Source organism: Nicotiana tabacum, chromosome 6 (assembly GCF_000715075.1).
Source record: "Nicotiana tabacum cultivar K326 chromosome 6, ASM71507v2, whole genome shotgun sequence".
Classification (NCBI taxonomy): domain Eukaryota; kingdom Viridiplantae; phylum Streptophyta; class Magnoliopsida; order Solanales; family Solanaceae; genus Nicotiana; species Nicotiana tabacum.
In genome coordinates, this window is record NC_134085.1 from 7,538,377 (window position 1) to 7,552,104 (window position 13,728).

The window sequence follows — 13,728 nt, forward strand, 5'->3', positions numbered from 1 at the left end:
CATGCCATCACCAGACGATGTCTACGATGTGAGAACATGTCCAGCGTTACCGTCCTCTCGGCAGTAATGGGTTATGTCAAGCAGACTATGCACGAGCTGGAGCAACTTGAGAGGGATCTCACGCCTAGGACCGCGGCAAGGCCGAACGATGCCCCGCGGACACTGATTTTCAAAACCATAATGCATTCATAGGTCAAATCTGTATTTTAGCATCTTCTGCTTGTTTTCCCCATCCGGGTGATTTTTTTAGTCTTTTTTTGAATCAAGGTTCATTTTCAAAGTTCGTTTTTCTTTTGCAAATGTAGCTTGTAATAGAATAGGTGCATGTAGCTAATAAAAACGCCGGAATGACGCATGCTCTCGTAGCAAACATATAGTGATCCACTTAACTGAATAGGCGCATCATGCCCAACGTGAGATTAACTATCTGTTATCTGCTGCAAATTAACCGTGCGTTTGTCATTGAGCATTCCCAGGGTTTTTTGGAAGATGGTTGGTTTGGTGAAAGTCTGGCCTCGCACTCATACTTCACGAGGTCAAGGAGAAGTGTTCAACTACCTGTTGTTAGGACCAGAAGCAATACTCACACTTACTTCACCAGGTCAAAAGGAAGTGTGGAAATGTCTTCAGAAATTCCATTGCAAACGATCCCTGTTTCTGAGGAGAGCTCAATCTCAGCCGTCCTCATACCCGAATCCGCCACTGCGGAGGAAAATAGAATCCTACGGCTCCGCATGTTGGAAATGCTGGACGACTGGAACAATGGGAAAGAGCCGCCAAGTGTCATCCCCGGATTCCCCGAATTATTCTCTAGGTCAAGTGGGACTTCTAATGTTCCCATAAATTATCCTGCCACCCCATTCGGGTACCCATCCACCTCAGCCTTCTCCGCTGGATCGCCTTCTGAACCTCATCCCCGAATGTCGGCCACTGATGCAAACATGAACATCTTTACTGCATCACCTTGCCCAGTTACGGCACAGCCTACCATGTACAGGCCAAGCTTTGACTCATCCTCTTTTACATGCCAAGCACCATCGCTCTCAATGGAACCAACTAGGTTCGCTACCAGTACTAATTCTCTACCGCCTCAGTGCGAGCTCGCACCAGGGCAGGATCAGAACCCCAGATTTGTAGAACAAAATGAGATCGCCAAAAGGATGAGAAGCCTTGAACAAAGTCTGAAGAATATGCAAGGATTGAGCGGACAAAAGAGCGTCTCTTATGCCGACCTGTGCATGTTCCCTCACGTGCACCTGCCAACGGGTTTCAAGACCCCCAAATTCGAGAAATACGATGGGCACGGTGACCCCATTGCACATCTTAAAAAATACTGCAACCAATTGCGGGGAGCCGGCGGAAAAGAAGAACTGCTAATGGCATATTTTGGGGAAAGCCTAGTAGGGATAGCTTCGGAATGGTATATGGATCAGGAAATGTCCCGATGGCATATATGGGATGATCTCGCCAGAGATTTTGTAAAACAATTCCAGTATAACATCGACATTGCGCCAGACCGAAACTCTCTGTCGAATTTGAAGAAGAAGCCTTCGGAAAGCTTTAGAGAGTATGCTATTAAGTGGCGTGAACAGGCGTCAAGAGTGAAGCCTCCCATGGATGAAGTGGAAATGGTCACTACCTTTCTCCAGGCTCAAGAGTCTGACTATTTCCAAAACATGATGTCGGCTATGGGTAAGCCATTCGCGGAAGCGATCAAGATTGGAGAGATGGTGGAAAATGGTTTGAAAACGGGTAGGATTCTGAGTCAAGCAGCCATAAGGGCAACTTCCCAGGCCGTCCAAAGCGGGTCTGGAGGAACGACAAGGGGGAAGAAGAAAGAAGAAACGACTATGGCAGCCTCTGAAGCAAGGGAGTATCGTCATCCCAGGCCCCATTTTCCGGAAAGAGCCCCACGCCACTACTACCCCCACTCAAATTTGGCATATGCTCATCAACCTTATATGGTCATGAATGCCCAACCTTATAACCATTCACCACAACAAGCCAACCGAGGCCCAGCTCCACCTCCCAGAAATCAGCCTCCTTACCGCAACCACTATAACCCACAACCCCCGCAGAATAACTACCGCCCCCAGGAGCCACCTCGACGGCGGACTTTCACGCCCATCGGTGAACAATATTCTACTTTGTTCCCGAAGCTAGTCCAGTTGGGTTTCTTATAACCAATCCCTCAAACGAGGCAAAACCCAACATCGCCTTCTTACAAAGCTGGAGTCAGATGCGCCTATCATTCAGGGGCAAAGGGACATGATACAAATGACTGCTGGTCGTTGAAAAGAGTGGTCGACAATTTGATAGAGCAGGGGAAAATAGTGCTAAGGGATGAGGAGCTCCCGAATGTAACTAACAATCCGTTACCCGCTCACAATAATGGGCCGCTGATCGGAATGATTTGTGAAGACAAAGAGTTCGACCCTGCTCTGAAAGCCATAATTGCCATTGTCGACACAGGGAAGAGGCCTGAAATAGACCAGAAACCAGAAAAGGGGGAGGAGGCCAAGGCTATAAAGAGCAAGCCTGAAAAGAAGGTGGAGAAGAAAGTGGTACCAGCCAAGGGTGGAGTTCTTTACATACCACGAGGTCGAGCTGAGAAGGCGCAGAACTTCGGGATCAAAAAGACAAAACCTATGTACGTGCCAAAAGGGGCCTATGTGGTCCGGGGGACGATTCAACCACCTCGGTTGAATGAGCCAGTGGTTATCGGATGCGTGCCACAAAAGCCAATGACCAACCCATCCACAGTACCGTGGAATTATCGAAAGACTTTGATAATGTACAAAGGTAAAGAGGTCACGGGAGAACTTCCAGAAAATACTTTCATTGGAGGGTACTCAAATACCCAAGAACTGAACAACGCCACACAAAGGCGCTTCCCTCCAAAGAAGCCCGTGAGTGTTGAAGAAGCGGAAGTGTTCTTCCAACAAATGAAGATGCCGGATTACGAAGTGATAGATCAGTTGCGCAAGCACCCTGAGCAAGTATCCATGCTGTCATTATTAATGAGGTCAACTGAGCATCAAAAAATCCTGCTGAAAACCCTGAATGAAGCATATGTACCAGTTGAAACTTCGGTGGAGCAACTAGAGCGGATGACAGAAAGATTCTTCGCCGTCAACCAAATCTCTTTCAGCAAGAATGATTTACCCCTGGAAGGAGCGGCACAAAATAAGGCTTTGCATCTAACAGTTAAATGCGAAGACTATTATGTCAAGCGGGTAATGTTGGATGGAGGCTCAAGCGTTGACATTTGCCCGCTCTCCACGCTACAAAGGATGGAAATTGGGACCGGAAGAATCCGACCCAACAACGTTTGCGTAAGAGCTTTCGACGGCATCAAGAGAGATACCATGAGAGAAATAGACCTGCTGCTGGTCATAGGACCAGTCGAATTTCGAGTAACCTTCCAAGTGATCGACATGGACACATCCTACAATTTTCTCCTTGGCAGACCTTGGATCCATGCGGCAGGAGCCGTGCCTTCCACTCTTCACCAGATGGTGAAGTTCGAGTACGAAGACCAAGAGATCGTGGTCCATGGGGAAGATGAACATGCCATTTATCGGGACCCATCCATCCCGTATCTTGAACCGAGAGAAGGGAGCGAACATACGGTCTATCAAGCTTTCGAGGTTGTACTGGCAGAGCAGCACGAAGAGGGAATACCTTGCCCCCAGCCTTTCTTGTCTAACGCCTCGGTCATGGTGGCCAAAGAGATGATCCGGCACGGATTTAGGCCAGGGAAGGGACTTGGACGAACCCTTCAGGGAATAACAGAACCCATTACTTTGCCAGTCATCAAGAAACCTTTTGGACTAGGTTTCAAACCTACTCCAGCAGACGAAAAATGGGCAAAGAAAAGGAGAAATGAGGGCTGGAAGTTGCCTCAACCATTGCCGGATTTATATGCGACTTTCGTCAGGCCAAGGTACACTGAAGAAGAAGATGATGAGGTCTTCACAGCTGAGGAAATCGAGGAAATATGTGGGGTGATGAGAGAAATGCTCTACGAGGTCCATATGTTTCAACCAGGTGAAGGAACGAGCACCGCCGAGATGTTGTACATGGGGCCGAGCGCCCAACTCCAAAACTGGGAGGCTACTCCATTCCCGACTAGACGGAAGTCCGGGTAGACCTGTCCTGCCACCTTTCCTGTGTCACAAGTTATCTCCGGGACATAACTTGAACGTTTTCTTCTTTTCTTTGTTGTTGTTTTGAATCCCTAGTTGTAAACATTGTTATCTTACAACTTTCCAAAGAAAAATAAAAAAAATCGTCATTGCTTTCCCATTCTTTCTTTTGTTCTAATTTTTTGTTATTTTTCCTTTTATCTTTCTTTTCAGTCCTAATAATGCGGCTTTAAATATGACATGCTTGCGGACTTCATGCCCAGATCAAAATGAGCTATTTAACTGCGAATTAACGAACCCAGAACTAGAATATGATGCGGAGGAGGCTTTTAGGGAAATAAACCGAGAGTTGGAATGTTTCGAGAATAAACCTAAGACAAATCTGAATGACACTGAACCGGTAAATTTGGGAACCCCGGAAGAAATCCGGGAGACCAAAATAAGCATTCACACGGACAAGAAAACGCGAGAGGCGATAATTCAACTTCTTTTTGAATTCAAAGACGTGTTTGCTTGGTCATATGATGACATGCCAGGACTAGGTATTGATCTAGTGGTTCACAAATTGCCGATTCATCCTGATTGTCCTCTAGTTCAACAAAAGCAACGAAAGTTCAAAACTGAGGTCAGTGACAAGATTAAAGAGGAGATCACCAAACAATTGAAAACGGGAGTGATTCGGGTAGTCCAGTATACAACTTGGTTGGCAAATGTGGTTCCAGTACCGAAAAAGGACGGGAAAACTCGGGTATGTGTAGATTACCGAGATCTAAATAGAGCAAGCCCTAAAGATAATTTCCCGCTGCCCAACATCCACATCCTCGTTGATAATTGTGCTACGCACGAGATATAGTCTTTTGTAGATTGTTATGCCGGGTATCATCAGGTACTGATGGATGAAGAGGATGCTGAGAAAACTGCCTTCACCACACCTTGGGGCACCTACTGTTACCGGGTCATGCCATTTGGTCTGAAGAATGCTGGGGCTACTTACATGAGGGCCATGACTGCCATTTTCCATGACATGATGCATCAGGAAATAGAGGTGTACGTGGACGATGTGATAGTCAAGTCCAAGATGCAGGATAATCATATCCAAGACTTGAGGAAATTCTTCGAGAGATTAAGGAAGTATGACTTGAAGCTAAACCCAGTCAAATGCGCTTTCGGAGTTCCGTCGGGCAAACTTTTGGGCTTCATCGTAAGCAGGAGAGGAATCGAGCTAGATCCAACTAAGATAAAATCCATCAGAGATCTACCTCCCCCGAGAACAAAGAAAGACGTGATGAGTCTGTTGGGCAGGTTGAATTACATCAGTCGGTTCATTGCCCAGCTGACAAGCACGTGTGAGCCCATATTCAAGCTGTTAAGGAAAGATGCGGCGATCAAATGGACACCTGAGTGTCAAGAAGCCTTTGATAAAGTCAAAGAATACCTTTCGAATCCCCCAGTCTTGGTCCTTCCAGAATCAGGGAGGCCACTTTTCTTGTATCTGACAGTCTTGGAGAACTCTTTCGGCTGCGTCCTCGGGCAACACGACGTAACCAGAAAGAAGGAGCAAGCAATCTACTACTTGAGCAAGAAATTCACCGGCTACGAGGCCAAATACACTCTGCTGGAAAGGACATGCTGCGCTCTCACATGGGTTGCACAAAAGCTGAGACATTATCTCCAAGCCCACACTACGTTCCTCATAAGCAGGTTGGATCCTTTGAAGTATATATTTCAGAAAACAATGCCTACTGGGAGACTGGCTAAATGGCAAATTTTGCTTACGGAATTCGACATAGTTTATGTCACTCGCACGAAAATGAAAGCCCAGGCGTTAGCAGATCATTTGGCCGAAAATCCGGTCGATGAGGAATACCAGCCATTGGATACCTACTTTCCAGATGAAGAAGTAAACACTGTAGAAGTGATCTCGGAGGAAGCTCATGTTTGGAAGATGTTCTTTGACGGAGCCGTGAACGCCAAGGGTGTAGGGATTGGGGTAATTTTGATCTCGCCTTCTGGTCAGCATTATCCCGTCACAGCTAGACTGCGTTTATTTTGCACAAATAATACAGCTGAGTATGAAGCTTGCATCATGGGCATGCATATGGCAATCGATCAGGATGTCGAAGACTTGCTGATTATGGGAGATTCTAACTTGATTATCCGGCAAGCTCAAGGCGAATGGGAAACTCGGGATGTCAAACTTATCCCATACCAACAACATGTGGAGGACCTCAGCAAGCGCTTTACATCAATAGAGTTCAGGTATATTCCGAGGTGCCACAATGAGCTGGCAGATGCACTTGCTACTTTGGCTTCAATGCTACCCTACCCGGGCAACGCCCACGTCGATCCTTTGGAAATCCAAATCAAGGAAAGACACGGTTACTGCAGTGTAATCGAGGCGGGATCAAATACGCAGCCTTGGTACCACGACATCAAGAGGTTCCTGAAGACGCAAGAATACCCCGAGCACGCTACTGGAGATCAAAAGAGGACCATTAGGCGACATGCAAGTGGTTTCTTTTTGAGCGGTGAATTGTTATATAAGAGGACCCCGGACCTCAATCTCCTAAGATGTGTCGATATCGAGGAAGCGAGAAAGATCATGCACGAAGTACACGCAGGTGTGTGCGGACCTCACATGAACGGGTATGTCTTAGCGAAGAAAATCCTTAGAGCAGGTTATTACTGGATGACCATGGAAAAGGATTGCTTTAGCTTCGTTCGGAAATGTCATCAGTGTCAGGTGCACGGTAATTTGATTCATGCACCTCCCACGGAACTGCATCCCATGTCCGCACCTTGGCCATTTGTCGCTTGGGGCATGGACGTCATTGGACCAATTGAACCAAAGGCTTCGAATGGACACAGGTTTATACTGGTTGCCATCGATTACTTCACAAAATGGGTAGAAGCTGTCACTCTCAAGTCGGTCACTAAGAAAGCTGTGGTGGATTTTGTACACTCAAATCTTATCTGTCGCTTCGGTATTCCTGCGACTATCATTACAGATAACGCAACGAACTTGAACAGTCACTTGATGGGAGATGTATGTGAGCAATTCAAGATAACGCATAGGAATTCCACTCCTTATCGGCCGAAAGCCAATGGTGCTATGGAAGCTGCAAATAAAAACATCAAGAAGATTTTGAGGAAAACGATTCAAAGTTCCCGATAGTGGCATGAGCAGTTACCTTTTGCATTATTGGGTACCGCACTACGGTACACACATCGGTGGGAGCGACTCCTTATCTTTTGGTTTATGGGACCGAGGCTGTAATACCGGCAGAGGTAGAGATTCCTTCGCTTCGAATCATTGTCGAAGCAGAAATCGAAGACAGCGAGTGGGTCAAGGCTCGACTGGAGCAATTGACGTTGATTGATGAAAAGCGGATGGCCGCAGTTTGTCACGGACAGTTATACCAACGAAGGATGGCCCGTGCTTACAACAAGAAAGTCCGACCCCAGAATTTCGAAGTAGGTCAGCTGGTACTAAGGCGTATTCTGCCGCATCATGAAGAAGCAAAAGGAAAGTTTGCCCCAAATTGGAAAGGCCCATACATCGTAAGGAAGATATTGCCGAGAGGAGCCTTGTATTTAGGTGATATCGAAGGAAATGACCCCGACACAGCAGTAAATGCAGATGCAGTCAAGAGGTACTACGTATAAATCATACTCAAGTGGTCCCGACACGTTTGAAAATGGCGAAGGTTTTATTCCCCACTATTCCCCAAACACTACCCAATTCTCTCCACCAATTTTTGAGCCACTTACAAAACAGATAAAAAAGAAACAACAGCAAAAACAAAACATTGATTGAGGCCTGAACTACGTTTGACTTGATTCCGAAAGGATACGTAGGCAGCCTCTCCCTGAGGTTCAGTCACACCAACAATAAAATCCCATTCACCCTGAAATTGAAACCGGGGCACGTCGAGCTCTTGAGAAGTTAGTATCCACTACCTCTCTTTACCAAGCACAAGCCTTCAGATCAATTACCAAATATGGCGGGGAACCAATAAGCGTCACAAATGAAGACCAGCACACTCTGAATTGAGAGAGATAAAATGAGAGAGTCTCGGCGGTGAAAACCTTCGGGCACCACGAGACGACGGGAGTAGAGAAACCAAAATGAGAGAGCTTGTTCAGTAAAAACTCGCAAAGAGTGCTATCAAGCGATGACAGGAAGAGAAATGAGAGAGGTCAGCCAGCGAAAACCCGCAAAGGGCGCTGTTGGCCGAAAAAGAATGACTCCACCCCAAGAAGGTTTCGGCAAAACACCACCGGTTTGGAATCACAGATCTGTTCGGGTTCAGGAAAACGCAAGTTCTTGGAAGGTCAGACGTCCAGTCCAAAGAGCATGTCATGTCCTTTAAAGCCAGCGTTATCTTCCTCAGATAAGTCTTTCTCGTCCTGAAAAGGACACTTTGTTTTCTGATTTGTTTTCTCCTGTCTTTGTTTCCTTCGAATCCCTTTTGTGTGTTAATCCCAAGTTCAGGACACACCGAAAAGGGCAGGTGGTAGGTTTGTTTGCACGGAATCCCGTCTCATGAAGGAAAGCGCCTCATCTTGTTGGTACGATTGCCCAAGCCTGATGAATCATGACGTTTGATGGTGTTTCAGAGTAAAGAGGGAAGAGAGAAATCTTGAAATCTTCCCCATCAAGTCCGCCTTCGGACAAATCCCCACAGAGTCTCCCCTCTGTACAAATCCCCGCAGAGTTTCTCCTTTTGTACAATCTCCCACAAAGTCTCCCCAGTATGAAAAAAAAAATCCCCGTCGGAATTTCATCAGCACATCCCCAGCGAGTCCTTTTGTAAATAGTCCCCAACAAGCTTACCCCAACAAATCCTAGAAAGCCCGCTTTGAAATAAATCCCCAGCATTCCCCATTGAACAAAATCCACACAAAGAATCCACTTTGTAAATATTCCCCCCACAGAGCTTCCTTTTGTACAAATTCCCACAGAACACCTCCAATAAAACCCCCGTTGAGAACCTCCAATCAAAACGGGACAAAAAGAAAAAAAGAGAGGTCTTACGAGGCAAATCATCGCGGAATCTGGAAATACAAGCCTGAACAGTCTAGAAGGGGTTCGCCATTCGAATCAAATCAAAGGCGGAACTTCACAACCGAAATAAAGACGCAAGAAAGCAAATGGGAACGATCAAGGTCACCAAACCGACCGTCATTTCCGAACTAACAAACGATTCTTTGTTTGAAAGGTTGAAACAGGTCTAATACAAGACAACCGTGCAAGAAGCAGGTGTCGCCCAAAGAAGAAGGTACACGGGTACAGGAAGTACTTCGGCAATGATGAATTCACTCAAAAGGAAAGCTTCCACGAAACTCCCTTTTATCTTCTATTAAAACAGGAAAACTCAAAAAATAGATCGTGTAGTATTCTCGAGCTTTGTCCCCAGCCAGTCAGCATTAGGGTTTTAAACCCTAAACTGAACTTTTTTCATTCAGCCAGCATTAGGGTTTTAAACCCTAAACTGAGTTTTTTCATGCAATCAGCATTAGGGTTTTAAACCCTAAACTGAATTTTTCCTTTTAGTCACCATTAGGGTTTTAAACCCTAAACTGAACTTTTTCCTTTCAGCCAGCATTAGGGTTTTAAACCCTAAACTGAGCTTTTTCATGCAATCAGCATTAGGGTTTTAAACCCTAAACTGAATTTTCCTTTTAGTCAGCATTAGGGTTTTAAACCCTAAACTGAACTTTTTCCTTTCAGCCAGCATTAGGGTTTTAAACCCTAAACTGAGCTTTTTCATGCAATCAGCATTAGGGTTTTAAACCCTAAACTGAATTTTCCTTTTAGTCAGCATTAGGGTTTTAAACCCTAAACTGAACTTTTTCATGCAATCAGCATTAGGGTTTTAAACCCTAAACTGAATTTTCCTTTCAGCCAGCATTAGGGTTTTAAACCCTAAACTGAGCTTTTTCATGCAATCAGCATTAGGGTTTTAAACCCTAAACTGAATTTTCCTTTCAGCCAGCATTAGGGTTTTAAACCCTAAACTGAGCTTTTTCATGCAATCAGCATTAGGGTTTTAAACCCTAAACTGAATTTTCCTTTCAGCAAGCATTTGGGTTTTAAACCCTAAACTGAGCTTTTTCATGCAATCAGCATTAGGGTTTTAAACCCTAAACTGAATTTTTCTTTCAGCCAGCATTAGGGTTTTAAACCCTAAACTGAGCTTTTCCATGCAATCAGCATTAGGGTTTTAAACCCTAAACTGAATTTTCCTTTTAGTCAGCATTAGGGTTTTAAACCCTAAACTGAATTTTCCTTTTAGTCAGCATTAGGGTTTTAAACCCTAAACTGAACTTTTCCATTCAGCCAGCATTAGGGTTTTAAACCCTAAACTGAGCTTTTCCATGCAATCAGCATTAGGGTTTTAAACCCTAAACTGAATTTTCCTTTTAGTCAGCATTAGGGTTTTAAAACCCTAAACTGAATTTTCCTTTTAGTCAGCATTAGGGTTTTAAACCCTAAACTGAATTTTGCTTTTAGTCAGCATTAGGGTTTTAAACCCTAAACTGAATTTTCCTTTTAGTCAGCATTAGGGTTTTAAACCCTAAACTGAATTTTCCTTTTAGTCAGCATTAGGATTTTAAACCCTAAACTGAACTTTTCCATTCAGCCAGCATTAGGGTTTTAAACCCTAAATTGAGCTTTTCCATGCAATCAGCATTAGGGTTTTAAACCCTAAACTGAATTTTCCTTTCAGCCAGCATTAGGGTTTTAAACCCTAAACTGAGCTTTTCCATGCAATCATCATTAGGGTTTTAAACCCTAAACTAAATTTTCCTTTCAGCCAGCATTAAGGTTTTAAACCCTAAACTGAGCTTTTCCATGCAGCCAGCATTAAGGTTTTAAACCCTAAACTGAGCTTTTCCATGCAATCAGCATTAGGGTTTTAAACCCTAAACTGAATTTTCGTTTCAGCCAGCATTAGGGTTTTAAACCTTAAACTGAGCTTTTCCCTGCAATCAGCATTAGGGTTTTAAACCCTAAACTGAATTTTGCTTTTAGTCAGCATTAGGGGTTTAAACCCTAAACTGAATTTTCCTTTTAGTCAGCATTAGGGTTTTAAACCCTAAACTGAATTTTCCTTTTAGTCAGCATTAGGGTTTTAAACCCTAAACTGAACTTTTCCATTCAGCCAGCATTAGGGTTTTAAACCCTAAACTGAGCTTTTCCATGCAATCAGCATTAGGGTTTTAAACCCTAAACTGAATTTTCCTTTTAGTCAGCATTAGGGTTTTAAACCCTAAGCTGAACCTTTCCCCAGCTAGTCGGTATTAGGGCTCCAACCCTGAACTGAACATTTTATCTTCCTTCATCAAATTTATGAACTTCCTGGCGAATAATTAACGAAATTTTCCTAGTGAAACTGGGGCAGAAAATTTCGTTCGTTTGTTTGTTTTTCTCCCGCAGGTCTAACCTCGAGCCACATGGATCGAAATGACCCACAAGATGAGTCCCAGTTCAGAATCAACGAAGAAAAAGAAGAAAAAGAGAAAAGATGTCCCGAGATATCGGAGTAAACGGAAGGCAGATTGACTCCAACATTTGATTAAGGTCCTAAACCCTGCCGATCGCGTCTCACTCAGTATCTCAGAGATTAAACAAGTCGACGCAACTCGTAAGCATCAAGATTCAGATCGGAGTCTACAAGCAGAATCAGCTAAGACCCAAGATCAAGTCGTAAAAGAATCATAGATAGGAATCTTGTAACTATAAGTTGACATGCATATAAGTAGTTAGTTCAGTTTCCAATTTTCGTTTGGTTGTAATAAGGCGGTCAGTGACGCAGCAGTGACAACAGCAACAGCAGTAGCAGCAAGCATTGCAATCCCATGGTAGTCCCAGCTACCAAAACTTCTCGAACTACATTGACCTGATTCCTGTTTAGCCCAGGATATGTAGGAAATCTTTGAAGCAAGATTCGGTCAGATCTTTCAAAAACATGCTTTATACGGAGTGGTCCATAGGCAAAAATCGCTCATACACGCTCACTTTATCTTTGCACGAAAACTCTTCGTGTTTCCGAACAAAGAGGGGCAGCTGTGAGCACGTGATTTTTGTTTTGCGCGACAGTCGCTCCAAAAGAATAAAAATTGGTCCTGCTGTACAATTTTGGATTTATGTACGGCACTTTGTTGATTTATTTGTGACTTTTGCCCGTTTTTTTTTATTATTTATTTAAAACAAAATACAAAAAATGTATGGGTCATGCATAATTCGAACCGTAATCCGGTCATTAAATAGAAAATCATAAATAGGCACCCTCGTCCGTGATTTCGATTTGTTTGATTTTACCTGTTTTGAAATATTTTAGTGTGTGTGCAAATAATTGTATTGAGTGTGTATTTAATTTTTAATTTGATTTTTTGCTTAGTTTTTGTTTTTAAAATAAAAAAAAAGAAAAAAAAAAAGATCAGCAATTATTCCGGATTGGGCCAATGTATTAAAATTGGCCCAAACAAACAACGTTCAAACCAGGCCTGCCCGGTCCAGTCCAGCTGATGCCCAGAGAGTCCAAACGACGTCGTATGGATACAGTTTGATCTGGGCCGTTGATCTCAGATTGATCAACGGCCAAGATCACATTTCCCATACCCACGAACAGAACCCGACCCGTTTCCACCCAGACCAACCCAAACCCCCTTTAGTTGAAACGACATCGTTTCCCCTAGGCCTTTAGATCCAAGCCATTGATTTCTGTTGATCCGATGGCTGAGATCAGCCCACCTATTCCATATATAAGCCTATAACCTTACCCTGCCCCCCCCCCCCCATCTGATACCCTAGCTCCCGTCTTCAACCTCATCCCCATCAAAACCTAGAGCCGCCCCTGTATCCTCCACCATGAAAACCGGCGGCATGGACGCCGGTGACCTTCCCCTTAACACCCTAGAATCCCCTTGCCATCCCGAACATGGATCTGTTAACCATGTAGTTCGAATCCCTCCCCACCTTCTCTAATCTTCATTTGAAGATTCGAGTCAAAACTCAATCAACGCAGTTTGACCCTAGTTTCACCCCAGACACACCCCGGACCCCCCTCGTGACCAAACCATACTTGGTTTGGTCCGAATCTGACCAGGGAAGCATGAATCCCAGATCTGAGTTTTGGAAATTTTGTAGTTCTTCGTCACTGTTTCAACCGAAGAGATTAAGGTCTAATGGACTTTAATCAAAGTGTTTCTCATCTGAGAAACACTTCGATTAAAGTCCGTTCAGCCTTAAGAAAGGTCTGTTCGAATCCAAGTCAAGACTTTTGATTTTTCGAGTTTTAAGGTGAGTCTGCTTTCTTTTCTTTATTTGCTTTAGTCCGTGTGATTTGTGTTTAAAAGTTGTTCATGATTATTGAAATCTGTGGTCCTTGACTTTCATCAACTGCCCCTTGACCACTTTGCCTGAACTTCTGTTGTTTGATTAAGCCCCCTCCTATTCTGATAAAGCATATGTATCTGTTATGCTATTAGTTTGAATTTCAAAACTGTACTGATTAATTGATTCCTCGAAGCACAGTTCTTTTTAATCAGTATAAGTCGAGTCAGGTGTCCT